Source organism: Xiphias gladius, chromosome 4 (assembly GCF_016859285.1).
Source record: "Xiphias gladius isolate SHS-SW01 ecotype Sanya breed wild chromosome 4, ASM1685928v1, whole genome shotgun sequence".
Classification (NCBI taxonomy): Eukaryota; Metazoa; Chordata; class Actinopteri; order Istiophoriformes; family Xiphiidae; genus Xiphias; species Xiphias gladius.
In genome coordinates this window covers 8,029,570-8,043,768 of record NC_053403.1, presented here as the reverse complement: position 1 = coordinate 8,043,768, position 14,199 = coordinate 8,029,570, and positions in this window count along the sequence as shown.

The following is a 14,199-nucleotide window of genomic DNA, read 5'->3' as shown; positions in this document are numbered from 1 at the left end:
GTGACTATGCTATGACAACATGGTGTGTGTGTGTGTGTGTGTGTGTGTGTGTGTGTGTGTGTGTGTGTGTGTGTGTGTGTGTGTGTGTGTGTGTGTGTGTGTGTGTGTGTGTGTGCGTGCGAGAAAAAAAAACAACGCTGTAAAAGATGTAAATAGCACAAGGGGGAGATGACGGACCTTTCTCCCCTCCTCCAGCTTGTCCGTCAGTCCCATCACTCAGCCTTCTTCCCACACCAGCCTCCACCGGCAGCCTGCATCACTCAGCCTAAACTCCGGCTTAGACAACACCTCCCACCCTCTGAGTCTGCTTTATGTTTCCTGCTGCAGCGCCTGCACCATCTCTACAAACTGCAAACCTAAAATTTAGCATTTCCTCAATTTCTTTTTTTGATCAGGTGCATTTATACCATAATTTATTGCCCATTGTTTTTTTTGTTTGTTTGTTTGTTTGCTTACAACATCATGAACTCCTTTAAAAAACACATTATTTTAGATTTTCTTTTTCTTAAATCATTTTTACTCTGTTTAAATCTAGTTATTTTGAAATTTTGTACCTCCAAGATTGGTGGTGATTGGGAATAGTTCTGGCACGGTTCCTCTCAGTGGTGTATTATGACTTCTACCTGATTTATACTAAATTTAATTTTATTTGAGTACAAAAGTATTAGCATCAAAACATATACTTAAAAGAAAAGTCCTCATTCTGCAGAGTCCATTTCAGAATAATATTAAATTATAATCACTGATGGATTAATGCACGTATGATTTTAAAGCTGCAGCTGGTAAATGTGGGATATAGTTTTAACCACTCTATATACTGCGGAGTAGCTCAGTCTGTAAAAATAAAAACAGAAAAGTATCATCATTTATTTGTAGTAATATCAAAACCTGCAAAGTAACTAGTAACTTTCAGATAAATGTACCAGAGTAAAAAGTACAACCTTTTCTCCTGAGATGTAGTGGAGTAGAAGTATAAAGTAGCAGGAAATACTCAAGTTAAGTAGAAGTACCTCAAAATTTTACACAAGTTCAGTACTTGAGTATCTGCACCCAGTTACATAGGACATGGATGATTGGTAGATTTAATTTCATTTGTTACATCTTTATTCATATTTTATTTCACACTGATCTATGCTCTTCTTGGTTTTATGTCTTTTTCAAACCACTTTGTGACTTGTGCTTGAAAAGTACTACTTTTTTAAATTATTATTATTATTACGATTAACAGATTCATGCACAGGAGCCTTGCAAAGTGTCATTTTTCTCTGTACACCTTGCACAGTGTTGGGCTGATGGACAGAGACAGATCCGTGCATTTCTTACAATCTAAATCTGTCACGTAAACATACTTGCAGCGGGTTCTGCTAAAGGGAGAAGGCACCTCCACACACACAGACACCTCCGATTATATGTGGATGGTTTAATCTCAGCATGATGCACAGTTTCTCATATCCTGTATTTAGACTGTCATTTCTCTTCACATATTTTCTTCATTACCCTTCATTTGTTGGATATCTCTTTCAAATACTGTGCTGTAATGTCTGGTACAACCCTAAATTATTAACATATTATCTTATAAAAGGGAAAAAGTGTGGGGGGCCTTATGTGAAGCAGAATTTAATTAAAAGTCGTCGCTCTCTGTGTGCACAGTTACATTAAAGTACATCACCATTAGCTCTAGAAACAGGCGGGTTTGAAATGGAAACCGAGCTGATTTTATGCGTGTTCGTGTCTGACCAGTGTTTCACCACTGCAACAGTATTTGCAACTTGTATCTTCTCATAGGTCCTTGTAGCCTAGGATCCTGGATGTGTCATACTGCTTTTTATTTGATTTATTTTTTTCAATAGCTTCTGTGGCTGCTGCTTAATATGCTGCTATGCATAATAGTCCCTCCCTGAATTCCAATTTGTCTGCTTAATGCTCCAGAGCTGAATTTTTCCACTGAGTTCAACAACCCATTTGCTTCATTTCTTTGTTGTGTCTTGTTATTGTGATAGCTGTTGCTGCAGCATCCCAGATCCCAGCATCCCCTTATTTTTGTACGACAAATATGAAGCTAGAGCCAGCAGCTGGTTAGCTTAGCTTAGCACAAAGACGTAAACAGGGGGGAAACAGCTAGCATGGTTCGGTCCAAAGGTAGAATAAAAAACCTGCCTACCAGCATCTTTAAAACTCACTAATTGACACCTTTTATCTTGTTTGTTTTAATCCATAAAAAGGGTTAGTAGTTTGTGGGGGCACAAAGCCCCTAATGAATACACAACCTGCTGCTTTTATTGATTAAACAAACAATACTTAATGTGTAAATCAGTGAGCTTTAGCTCTGCCGGAGGGCGGATATGGTCACCTTTGAACGCAGGAGACTGTCCTCCCGAGGAAGAATGACAGCATTAGTCATTGCAGCAGGTGAAGCAAAACGACATACGTTTGCATTCAAGTGACAAAGTCCTATAGGGGCCGTAGAAATCATGACTGGAGCAAAGGAAGAAGTCAGGGGATGTTGGTATGGAGGGACAAAGAAGGCGTAGGGACGGATGGGTTCCCAAGCTGTAAAAAGTTTAACTTAAACCACAACATTTCCCACGATTTGGAATACTTATTTTTGTTTGCTTTATGTTTGCTTCGGAGGACTTGTTGAACGGAGCCAGGCCCTGCTGGTTCCCCTGTCTTGTCTTCCGTTAAGCTCAGCTGCTGGCAGTAGCTGCGCATTTAGTACACGGACGTGAGAGCGGAAGATTGCTTGTGAAAGCTGCACTCGGCAAAATTTGAACGCAAAAAGAGAAAGCGAGGCTGCAGCAGAGGCGAGCGCCTCCTCCCAACTATCTGACTCTGCTTGCTCAAATGTGATTCTGGAGCATGACGAGAGAGCAGCTGGTAAACTGACACTTAACAGAGAAACGCAAACTGTCTCCCCGCATCAGCGACTGACAGCTCTGTCCACGTTAGCCAGGTATACATCATCAGGCTGTGTGCATTTTTGGGTGCTGAACTCTGTGAATTACCCTCTCGGTACCATTTTGGACCTGCCAAAGTGCAATAAATTATCTTGTTCAGATCTAAAGCAAAATTGTCCAGTGGTTTCGTGTGTATGTTTGGCAAAGTTTTGAGTCAGAGGTTTGGTAATCACGGCGTCCACCTGTGTGTTGAACACCTGAAAGCCTGAATATGTGCCAGTGAGGCAGAGGGAGGGGGGGGTTGAGTACGTTAGTTTACTAAATAACATGAGCGAGAAACTGAGCAGCATGTTCGTATTCCTGTTGAAGAAGCCGTTCCATCCGCGCAAAGGAGACCCACACACACCTGATTTTTCTCATTAAATATCGAGACTCGATTGCTTCGAAAGCCTCAAATACTGCATCTCTTGTACGTGTGTTATAACCCGCCGCTTTCCCATCATAGTCATTTTTTTCCTCGTCTTTTTGCCTCTGGGTGGATGACAGACTTTAGCAAACCGAGGCACGATAGTGCTGAATGTCATGTACATCGAGGTGAATGTTGGGAAAGCTGTGTTAAATTTCAAAATTAAAAGGAATATGTAAATCACCAACTCGAAATGAAAAGAAGGAAAAGCACAAGAAGCAGCAAGAAAAAGGTGCAAATCCATATTTAGACCAGTACTCCGGCTGGTAGCCGCCACTGAGATCATGTCCTCTGTAATATTTATAGTTTATGTGTTTATACGATTGCTCACATATTACAAATCGTGGGGTTTTAAGGCTGATTCCGACCAAATAGCTTTAAAATGAAATGGAGCTGAAATGGCTAGCTGATTCACTGATCAGTCTATCGATAGAATATTTTGTCTGCATCTACTTTGAATGAACAGTTGATTGTTTCAACATTTCCAGCTTCTCAGATGTGAACATTTGCCGGTTTTCTTCGTCTTACATGAAATGAAATAAAATATCTCTGTGTTTTGGACTCCTGGTCAGACAAAATCTGCAATTTCAATGTGTCTGCTTGTGCTTTGGAAAATTATGATGTGGTATTCACTGTTTTTTTTTTTTTCTTTTTTCATTTTATGGACCGCACAGTTACTTTAGAAAAAATAATTGCGATATTAGGTATTAAATCATGATAACCACTGTGTGTTGCCGCTCTAATGGTTGAGGGCTAGTCAAACATTTTTTTAGGTGGGAGAGGTTCTGCTGGGGAAATTTGCATTTTCTGACGTTAGTATTCTGATCTTAGTAAGGCCCTGACAGTACTGATGGGTTAATATAGAGCTCGTAAAGCAGATTTCCAGTTGCTTTTTTCCTTCTGTGTTTGAAAAATTTAAAAAAAAAAAAGCTCTGTAGTAAAGATACTTGATATTCACTTATATGTTCCTGGACTAGAAAATACATTTTTTCATGCCTGAGCAACGTGCAGTTATTGTATGAGTGGGTAAATGATGACTTTTTGATAATACCACATTTATAATGAATAGAGACAAGCCCTTGTCACCCGCTGCCCACTAAATACTGTACATGGCACCTAAACCAAAGAAAGTTGTCATGTTTTCAAGATAAAATTGACAGAATTCCCTATTTTGCTGATGCCGAACAATAAGGACAGTGACTTGATGGACAAACTGTAGGTTTATCCATGTTTAAACAAAGCCACGCGTGAAGTTTCACCTTTATTTGACCGCTTGTCTCAGCGAAGGTTGTGCTCCTGAAAGCGCTGAGTCTTCCACTAGTGCTGAACTCTCCGGGGGACTGATGGCGGACAGCAGTGTGAATGGCTGCAGCCCCTCGGTGCTCACACTCTAGCTGCGATCAGCTCTCCATGACCATATCTGTCCGGGGGCCCTGATATTACGCCACACAATGCAGCAACACCGGCGTCCCACTCAAAAGGGGACTCGGTTGCCATGACGCCCGAGCTTAGCCCTGTGTTCGGATAGCAGATGTTTATCGTTTTGTGCGTCTCTCCTCACCTCACCTTTCCTGGAGGAGCTGTAATGCAGCGATTGTGAGCGGCTCAGTAAAACTTGTCGGATCACGATGTGCTGGGCTGGAATATACTGTACACCCACTCCAGCTCTGTTATGCAGCAGAGGAGGCATCCTTGCACCTACTGGATGTCCCTGGGATAATTGGCGCAGAACATCTTGTTATTGGCCCCTTTTTGTTTTTGTTTTTTTGTTTGTTTGTTTTTTTGGTGCAACGCCGTCTGTTGTGAAGTAGTCCCCTATGGGAATAAAAGATTATGTTCTCTTACTTTGTCTGCGCTCAACCTTGGGCTGTGTCATGTGGACTAGTCATTTCAATCCTCACTGGTTGTCATGCCAACAGTATATGTAAGGCAGTCGTGTCAGTTCAGCGGAGAGATGGGATGTTTGCACTTCACAGACAGGCAGGCAGGTGCATAGAGTGGGTCAGACTGTAAGCTCTGGTTTGGCTGGTACATTTATATGTTAATTTTTTTTTTTTTTCAGTGTCAAAACAATAGAGAATCTTTAATTGTTTATGATCTGGAGTAAATTTACACACCTGCTGTCTGAATTTGCAGTGAATTTTAAATTCTTTTGTTTTCCCAATCATCCAATAAACATCCCCTTTCCATTTTGATTTTTCTGATAATTCCGTCAGAGAGAGAAGGGGTTTTAACATTTCTCCCATTTGTAATTCACCTCGTAGTCTTAGTTCTTTTGGCAGTTCCTTGTGTAGGAAGTTGGCACGTTAATGTTGATATTACACTGTTTGCCATAATTCTAATATAATCTGTTTTGTGTGAGGGATCAAGAGAGGATTGACAGGTTAGGAAACATTTTACTGCATAAAATAATGTTTATTTCGGCTGACTTTTCATCAAATCTTTGCTTTGAGTTTTGCCTGTTCAGGGCCTGTTGTTCCCTTTCATTTTCCCTTATGTTCCTTTAAAGCCCCTGAAAGGTTGGTTTCAGATCTTATCTAATAAAATAAATAAATTATATATTCATGACCTAATGGGCAATAATCAAAGTTAATGTTCAGGGAAAAAAACATCCATAGCCATTATTTAATTAGAGTTTAACAAACACACCGGTGATCTGCTTTGTCAAGGCTGTACACTCTGTGACCTTGTGCCGGCTTTTCATTGAAACTTTGTGATGTTTTGAACTAATGAATTTTTTCGTCCTCTGCGTTATTTTGTACAAATTTACAAAAAAAAACCACCGCTCCGGAATATTTGCTAACTTTGGAAACTTTGGCATCTCCACTAGAATTTAAAATTACATTCAAATAAAAATCAATGTAAGAAGTTAAAATGAACCAATCTGACAAAGTACCAACTCTCTTTGGTTAGAACTGCTCATATGCAACCTGTGACCAGGGGCCGTGAGTGCAGACACCGCTTGGCTATAAAGGGTGCGAAGCCAAAAAGGGTTTTAGATTACTGATGCATTTTAGCACAGTTATTTCATTTGGATATGTTTTGTTTTCCCCCTTTGTGGAGACTTTGAACAAACAAATATTTAGTGCAAATTAAAGTTAATCTAATTAAATTAGTTTATGCCTGCTTTATTCTGGAACAATCCTGAAACAGAGAGTCCCACAGTGGTGATATTATTCCATGTCAACAAAAGTTACTGGAGGTAATATTACTGCTAAAGATGTTATTAACACTTTCTGACAGTTACCTTGGGAGGAAGAGCTGAAGATATTGGGTCATTATTTAATTCTGGTGCCTTTTTTTTTCTTTTTTTTTGTGTTTGCCAGTAAAAGTTTGACGTGACCCAAGTCTGAGGGGTAATTTACCATCACCTGCGAATGCACAACTCAGAGATTACACTTTGAGACTGTGAAAGTAATTGCTGTCCAATAGAGGCAGTTATGAATTAATATTATGGTTATAATACAACAAAGATCTCAAGACTTCTCACCCTGCTTCGAAGCTGAATTTGAGGATGAATGCCTCTTGGCATTAAACTTGTGTCTTCAATAATTTAGTTCTGTATACATGGGACTAAACATCAGTACTTAAATGTAATGCTTTTAAAAATTTCTGATTCACATGCAGCTATTGTTGTGAGTAGTAAGAATTAATGAGCTGGAGCCTCAGGCATCCCCAGTCCAGATGGGATACATAGTCCTCCAGTGTGTCCTGGGTCTGCCCCGAGGTCTCCTCCCAGTCAGCATTACCCGGAGCCACTCCAAATAGGAGGCACCCGGCAGGCATCCTCACCAGCTGCCCAGCTCAGCCCCGTTCAACGTAACAGTCTGACACAAAGCCTGCATGACAGGCGGCCAGGCTCGCTGTGCTTCTTAAACTTTCTGAAGAATTAGCTCGCAAGATGGCTGCTGCTCACTCTCACCTGTATGGGACAGGGAAGCTTTTCAAATCAGACTCAGAGGGGGTGAGCTGATCCTCTTTTGAATGGCGTCAAGCTGAAATGCAAACCAGTCCAGTGCACTTTGAGGATCATGGTCCAATGAAGCCAGGATGAAAAAATATCACACCTTAAACCTTTACATTTGCTCTCAGTTACCTTTTATTTATGGGATATCAGGAGTGCCTCATAACAAATAAATGAAAAAAACAAGATGGAAGAGGAAGCACTCACACTCTACAAAAAATAATGAATCAAATGCTGAACAGAATACAAGCAAAAATCTGAATGGTGAGATCTGCACACTTCAAGTTGCAAATGCAAAACAATGTCTACTAATACCAGTTACCTGAGGTGAAAATCAACATATTTCACAGTGTGCAGACTCCAATGTTCTGATAAGACAAGACGTGCAAATTTCAGTTTCAAAGTTCATTCTTGAAAATGAAACAGCAGTGGACAAAACGGGCTCACCTCAAGGTCCATCGAGTGGCTATTATGGAGCTTATGATCATATCACAGTATCCTAATCCCCAGATGGAGTTTGCTCAGTTGTCATTCAAAAATGTTCAAATTTCTGTTGGATTTTTTTAAAGCATTATGAAGAACTCTTTAACTCCATCTAATGATCAAGATCAAGACATATAATCAAAATTTCCAGTGGAGCTTCTGCATGGACCTTGAGGAGAGAGGGTTTTGTCAAACGATTTGCAAATATATTATATGTGGTCATACTGTACTGGTCATCTTATACAGTGTACGTTAAGCTGTAATTATATTAAACGTGTGCAGTTCATGGGTTGCATCCACATCCTTCTACTTTTAAAGAAATAGACACTCATATATGTCTGTTAAAGATTACGCTAGAGACAGTTAGCTTAGCTCAGCTAGGACCCCTGTTGCACTACAACATGTTACTTTTGCAATGCGGCTGTCTTGCGAATTAAATGAATAAGATATAATGTGTTAATAGGGGAGTTTTAGAGGTTCTGCTTTGCAGAGTTTTCTGTTTCCAGTCTGAGCTAAGCCCAGTTACGGGGAGCTGAGAATGGATGTAATTCTAAAAAAAAAAAAAAAACAGCTTAGAAGATAAATGGTTATCCCTAAAGCTGCAACCTCAGATAAATCAAATGCAGTCCTGTAACAAGTAGTACTCTTTCTGTGCCTTCACAGCCCAGTTTGATTTTCGTTGAGTTTCACGCGTGCCTCTTTCATGAGGATTGCAAGAAAGACACACAGTCGATGGAAGCCTGGCTTCGATGACCTGAGGTAGGTATGAGTCTCTCTTTATGATTTCTGGTTTTCAGCTTAAAGTGCAGCGAGTTCACCCGCATTAGTGGTCTTGACTTTTGACCCATGAAATGTGTATGAGGACGCTTGCACGGGCAATATCATCACTCCACATCCAGCAGCAGGGGGCTGAACTGTTCACCCATGTGAGACGCCCTGCCTTGCAAGAATAGGGAGATAACAAAATGCTGATTTTCCTTTTTTCCTGCCTGGAGTGCATTACAGTATTTCCTATTTCACTACCATCATTCCTCTCTTCCACTTTGACTTATTACTTTATAACAAATGAAACAACATACAGTAAATGCCATCAGCCAAATGTTGAGTGTGTTTATGCTTTTATTGATTTGATATTTTGTATCTGAAGACACTTTTTCACGTGCAAGTCAAATGCTTTTTGTTTCAAAAACAACAAAAAAAGACAGCAGAAATGTTGACAGTGTATTTGCCAGTATATTTCTTGTATGTTGTTTGGCGATGGACTTTAATTACAAACCACATGTTAGAGCAGGACAGAGAGGCTATATCGGTGCAATTTCAGTTAGCTTTATTGTTATTACACTCGCATGCAACAAATTGGCTGACACTATTTCAAGATGAAGTATCCTTCTGAAAATCAAAGAGGCTATCAGGGGGAAGGACTAACAATGGAAACATCATTATGTACCAATAATTTGATACAGAATGCGGTAGTGCCTCCTCTCGAGCCACAACACACACAGGTGAGATTCATCACCAAATCACTCCTAACTACTGTTTTGAAACTAATCAAGTCTATGCAACATAACTGCTGATGATTATTCATTGTTTGATATAATTGAGGAAAAGTTTCGCATGGTTCACTGTAGAGCTGGTGTAAACAGTAATTTGTTCTGAATTGATGGTGCAGCTGCAATTCTGTAACATTAACACGCAGACTTTATAGCTGGTTTGTGTTTATTTATGGAGGCACCAGACAACGGTTCATTTGTCTTTATAGTTTTACACAGAATTATGAGCCACATGTGAGAAATGAGCTCCAAGTGAGTTGAACTGCTCACTGGCAAAAAGAAAGTATGTGCTTACAGTTCATGTGACCTATTTACAGATGGAGCTGACTCATGTATTGGCCATATGATAACCTTAATCACTGGTTTATCCTATTTAGTAAAAGCATGTGCAACATAACTCTCATGTTACCCAAGGAAAGTAGAGGTTTCAAGATTCAGATTATGGGAATACCGGTGGGAAACAAAGCCTAGGATGAATGCAAGAATCCAAGACAGATATTGTTTATTCAACCTTAGTCGGCCTCTCATACTGAGGAGCTTTTTACTGATGCATTAGTGCAAAACTGGGAAATTCTGGCTCGGACTCTGTCGGGCCAGAGCTCCTTCCTGAAAGAGCCCACAATGTGGAACAATCTGCAGGAAAGAGACAGGATATTAGACCGGCGCAAAATGCATCATGAGTCCTGAGTGATTTCCTATCCGCCTCTCATCCAGCAACACTGTAATGTGAACCTTGTGAGGCAAAAGAAGCACTTAGCACTTCACGGGTTCTAACCTGCACTCCTGGACCGGAGTCCGCTGGCTATTCGTACATCCCTCTCTAAGTTTATTTGCAAAGTCCCTCCCAAGATCTTTGACTAGTGTTGCGTGGACGAGCAATTACTAAAAGCATGGTAAACTGGAAGTTACTGAAGGAATAAGCTGTACTATATCCTCCAAAAATAACAGTTTTAGGAGGCCAAACGATAAATATTAAACTTAACCGACAATCCTTTGACTTTGGATACATTCATATATGATTACACGGTGAAAGTGTTTCAGAGTTAGTTGGTTTGAGTTAGTATTCCTGCAGTTTGGAATGAGTGGGAAATATACAACTAACCTAACCTATTCAACTGAGAATATTTGGTCATTTAGTCATTATTATTAACTCTCTGTAATTTGCGGTGTATTTCATTTTTTGTGAGGTGTAATTTAGCGTCTTCTCAGTTTGCATAAGCAGCATTTTAATCAAGTTTTAGGTATGTCTATATGCTAGACTAAGTGCTTTTACTCTTCAATCTAACCTGTCATATACAGTAAGCTAATGGTAATTCTGTCCGTTAGCTAATTCAGTTGGCTATGCAGCAGTTACTATTCACCTGGCGGTTAAGTATATTTTGTTTTTTATGAAATGTAATCTCTGTTAAACAGTATTTTCATGAAGTGTCAGGTCAGATACGATGACCATATTCCTTATTACCTCTTTAATTCTTCAATCTAAAAGGGGTTTTATAGCAAGCTAACGTTAATTCTGTAAGTTAGCAATTTCAGGTAGCTATGCAACAGCTACACCTGGCAGTATTGATATTTTTCTGTTTTTCTAAAATGTAATTAAAAGACTTCCCAGTTTGCAACACTATTAAACACCAATTTGGTCAAGTGTCTGGTCAGATACGGTATGTCGGCCATATTCCATACTACCGTTTATGGTTCATAGAGGAGGCTAACGTTAATTCTTATAGTTAGCTACTTCAGTTAGATACGCAGCCGTTACACCTAGCAGTTACTACGCGTAGTAGTAACAAATAACTGCTACAAAGAAACATGAGCAAGCTAAGAGTAATTCTGTCCACAGTTACACCTGGAGGTTACTAGGTTAGTAACAACTAACTGCTACATAAGAACTATGGCGAGCTAACATTAAATCTGCCCGTTAGCTAGTTTAGTTAGATATGCAACAGTTACACCTTGCAGTTGCTACGTGTAATAGTAGCGAATAACTTCTACAAAGGAACAAGAGCAAGCTGACAGTAGTTCTGTCAGTTAGCTAGTTCAGTGGGCTGTACATCAGTTACACCTGGCTATTACTGGGTGTAAATATTTAGTGACCAACCTCCACGTAAGAAGCAGTTGGCGTGACGCGACCTGTTTCATTTTAATGATGCGCAAATCTTAATTTAGTAAACACCTGTCTTGGAGCTTACGAACAACTTGTGCAAAAGTTCCTGCACCTTTTTGTTAACATATCTTGCACCCTTATGTTGGAGATGTGTTTAGAAATGAATTTTTGTTCGACTATGGGGGTGATTTTCTGTTACACATATTAATATGATCAAACGGCAATAAAGTAAGCAGAACAGACCTACAGTAAACTGGGAAGTCTGTTATTTAGCACTGAATAGCAAACACTTTGTCAAATTAGAACCGGTATCGAGATCACGTGAGACCTCTTTCCTCTGCTGCAGGTTTCTTGTTCCCCTGAGCTCTTTTCTCTGACTTTAGACTCAAAGTGAGTCAGTGGAGGACAAAATGTTATGTACCACAACCGAAACGCAGATGGCTGTGCGCTCTGCTTGAGCCGTCACTCATTGCTCACTCACAGGTTAGCATGCCAACCAAGTCAGAGAGAACTGTCACTGTACACCAGTCAGTTTGGCAAACCACCCTGCTGCCCAAAGTTTAACTTTCTCCATGTGGTGGATATTGCAAAGTTACTGGGATCAGAATAATAAGAAGATTAATTGCAAATTATGTTAGACAGTTTTTGCTGGAACATTTGGTATTTGCTATATCAGGGTGTTTTAATGTTTAGAGTGAGACTGATGCTTCCTACACCATGCGGGCAGCTGTTTTATGGCAGATGAATGGTATATTTAAAGGTCCCGCATGTCTTAGCAGGCATAAAAGACAATCAGTTTTTGTTTGCATACTGGTGACAGAGAGGATTGTAGGTGTCCCGAGACATATTTAGCTCCTGCTGGCTGTCAATCAAATGGATGTGAATACTTAATCGTGCGTTCTGCAGAAATTACATGCTGATGTAAGAAAACCCTGCACATTTCAGAGAATCCAAATCAAGCCTAGGAGAAATCTACCATTGAAAAAAAAAATTATAGCTGATTGATTTCTTGGTCCACAGCTTTGGTCCAGATTGAAATATCTCAACAACTATTTTGATGGATTGCCATGAAATCTTGTAAAGACATTTATGGTGCCCAGTGGATGATTCCTAATAACTCTGGTGATCCCCTGACTTTTCAATAGCATATAATAAACAAAGAAATCCATCATAAGGGTGGCAGAGATATGGATTTCCTAATCAAAAACAAATACCTTTAAATGTAGCAGCAGTCATAGCTACACAGTTATTTGGCTTACTAGTTAGACTATACGTACATGCCTACGAAGTTAATTTGCCTGAAACAACCTCATGACCTGTCTGCAGATGTTCTGAGAAATGCGGGAGACAAAACCTAGAGGTCGAAACAAAAAGTTGAAGGTACGAACAATGTAAAAGTAACCTACACCACATGATCAGAACATAACTCCCAGGGTGCAATGAAAAATCACAGAGTGCTGCGCTAACGGTGAAAGTGCATCTGATTACTTCCAGCTTCTGTTAAATCTGAGAATCCTTGAGCAGAGGAAGTGAACCACTGTTTTTTCTCCTTTCGCTTCTTTGATGATTCCTTGAACAAGGCGTTTATCTGCCGGTCACTCTGCTAGAGCTAATGAGTTGTCAGTCGAGGAAAGAGAGTTTTTATTTTGCTCGACTCTCGGGTCTGAATCAGTTTGTGGAGCTCAGCTTTTGTCTGTATCTAGTCCAGCAGATCGTGACAGTAAAGAACGCGTTTTTTCTCAGTTTGCCTATAGATGAATGAGAGTCAGCTTGGAGAAGATCTCCAAGTATGTCAGCTGCTTAAACTGACAACCTGCCGACAGTCAACTTTGCCAAAAATGAGAAATAAATTCACGGAAAAATGAACCTGAAACTCCACAAGATCTGTGTTTTTCTTATAGACGTTCCTGTCATTTGCTGACCATAAATTTCTCCTCGTTTTGCAAAGTAGAACATTTTGTTTGTTTCGAACATAGATGGCAGCTATGGCTGATCAATAATTACACCTGGGTTGATGACAGAGCCAAAGCCACATTTCAGTGCCAACGTGGCGCAAGGTTTTCATTTACTGTCTGCCAGGGCAATCTGTGGCCGCAAAATGTCAGATTGATGCATCTATTCTGACTTTATCTACGACAAAGCAGCCACTGAACTCCTGTCTCCTTGGACTGCACCGCTGATTCTGCCATTGTGTAAGACGGTGTGAGGAGGGAAAAAAAAAAACATCACTAAAATGTTTGCCACGGTTATGGCCCGAATGAGTGAGTGGAAATTAGATCATTCATAGTCGGCGATTTGAATCCGTTTTTATTAAGGCCAAGCAAAAGCCATATCTCTGTTATTGTGATTCATTGCAGGATCTGATTGCTTATTTGCTGGTGTGTAATCTGATCAAATGGGCTGATAACGCTCTTGTTTATCCTGAGGTCAGAGTGAATGTGTAGTGAGCAAAAAAAACAAAAAAAAAAACATAATAAAATGTATATGAATCATCTTGTGTTGTCGCATCACCCATCAATCTTGTCTGAGTTTTATTTTCAAGGTTGTAGATGAAATAATTGGCCTTTAAAATGTTCTTTTCTTTTGCAGCCCCCTCCCCCCCCAAATATAACCACTGACTCACATATACGTGCTGAAAACAGTTGGTTTGAAACCCAACATATCAGGAAAGTGAACAGCTGGATAGGTACAAATTAAACAATGTTTATTAGGGGGTGAAAAGACATGGTGAAGTCGAC